This window comes from Castor canadensis, unplaced genomic scaffold (genome assembly GCF_047511655.1).
Source record: "Castor canadensis unplaced genomic scaffold, mCasCan1.hap1v2 HAP1_SCAFFOLD_66, whole genome shotgun sequence".
Taxonomy (NCBI): domain Eukaryota; kingdom Metazoa; phylum Chordata; class Mammalia; order Rodentia; family Castoridae; genus Castor; species Castor canadensis.
Genome location: NW_027395332.1, coordinates 252,775 through 255,000, shown reverse-complemented (window position 1 = coordinate 255,000; position 2,226 = coordinate 252,775).

Genomic DNA, 2,226 nt, shown 5'->3' with positions numbered 1-2,226 from the left:
CGGCCCGGGGCCGCCGGGGAAACCAGGCGGGATCCCACCGCCCCCCCACGGGGGCGGTCCCGCCATCGCCCGCGACGCCCGGAAGCCGGAGCCCGGCGGAGTCCGAAGAGCACCCCCCACGGGAGGAGTCACCTCCTCCCGCGAGGAGAGAACACCCGCGTCCACCAGCCCCGTCGACGGGGACTCCCACGCGCGACTCCGCCGACGTCCGCACGCCGGGGAGGACGACCGCCTCGGCGGCCTCGCTCGAGAGAACCCCACACGCGTACGGCCCCCTTCCTCCGGGGGACGGGCACCCACCGTCGCGGCGCCCGGCGCGAGGGGCGCGACGGGCCACCCGGGCCCACGCCGGCGCCGGCACACCGCCGTCGGCGCCAACGGCCGGCGACACGGGACGGGAGCGGGCGGAGAGCCCCTCGCGGCGGCGGCGGCGGCAGCAGCGGCGGCGGCGACGGGAGGGTGAGGGGAGGGGCGGGACCGACCGGGACGTCCGCCACACCACCGACCCCCAACACACCCCCCCCACCGGACACACCACGCGCCAGCGGAGCGAGACCTCGGCGCACGCTCGCGGGCAGGCCCCCGAGAGAGCCGGACACCGGCCGGGACCCCCCCGCGGGACCCTCCCCCAGCTCGGAGGGGGGAGGCGCGGGCACGCATCGGATCGGGACAGACGCGTCGGACGGCTGACTTTCGCGCAGCGAGAACGTAGGCGGGCGGGCAGACGCGGGGGGGAGGCGGGCACCTCCCCACCTCTTCGCAAAGCACGCCCCGCTCGGATCGCTAGAGAAGAAACTTTGCTCACTGAGGGTGGACCGAACCCGGCCCACCGGCCCCCGTCGGTCCGCAGAGGCGGGATCCGTCCGCGGGAGTGGCCAGGCGAGGGGGGGTCTGCGGTATAGGTAAGCACGGGGCACACGTCGAGCACTCGCGGTCAGAGGCCGGGGCGACCTCACGTTATCTTCCGCTCAGTCCGCCGGGTGGCACGGCAGAACGGCCCACGGCCCGCCACGATCGCTCGACACGCCCGCGCGCGGCCAACCGGGAGAGGCGGCGCGCGGGCGTGCGCCCGCCCCAAGGACCGAGTCGCACCCGCGACACGGCCGTCAAGAAGCGGCAGGCGGCCTTCGCCGCCGCCGCCCTCTCTCTCACCGCCTCGACCCCCCTTTTCTCTGGCCGATGGCCTCGAGAAGCCCGCCAACGCGGACGGGGCAGCCCCGCCACAGCGGCGACCGGAGCAGAGACACCGGGGGACACGGGAACGGCACCACCGCTCAGCCTCGGGCACCTCGAGTCGACCCGGAGCGCTCCAGGAGCACCGCGAAGGGCCGACGACGCACGGAACGCGGCTCGCGCGCCCGAGGAGGACGCGCGGCACGGCGGGGGAAACGCGGGCCCCTGCCCCACCGCGGGGAGGGGCCGACCCACCGCCAAGGCACCAGGGCGCGGGAGGGGTGATCCCCTCTCCCGCACGTCTGGGTCCCCGACCACGAGGAGAGGGCGGGGAAGGCGAAGGTCAGGCCGGATACCGCACCCCTGCCTTCCGCACACCACCGGCAGGTGGGGCGGAGAAGCGAGGGGCCCGCTGGCAGCACGAGAAGAGCGGTCCCATTCGCAGTGAATGTCCGTCCCTCGCCTGGCGCGGCTTAGGCCCGGCCCGGGGAGAGCACCACGTCACCACATCGATCGCGAGAAGGGAGGCGAAAACGGCCAGACCCCGCCACCCGGGAGGGCAGGGCGCCGAGTCGGGAAAGACAAAAGCGAGCCTGAGTTTCAAAACACGAGACAAAACCAAAACAGCAGCCGAGCAGGAAGAAACGCCTCGGGAAAAGGCAACCCCCTCGTAAAAGGCCAAAAAAGGGGGAAGGGGGGAGAGTCGAGCGCGGGTGGCGCACGCCCGCCGTTATCCCAGCACTCGTGAGCAGCCTCGGGATGGCCCAAGCACGCGAATGCGGGAGAGAGCCCCAAACAAAACAAAACAAAAAAACAAAAACAAAACACAGAAAGCGCGGGGAACCAGCACTCGGGAGGCCGGGGCGGTGGCAGGGCCGGTCTTACAGAAACAGCCCCTCGCTCAGATAACCAAAAAAAAAAAAAAAAAAAAAAAAAAAAAAGGAAAAGCAGCCGGTAGAGGCCGGGATAGGAAAAGGCAGGCGAGGACAGCCACCAGAAAGAAGCCCAACTTTAAAAAGCCTCGCCCGCTCCCCGAACCCCCCCGGGTGAGAG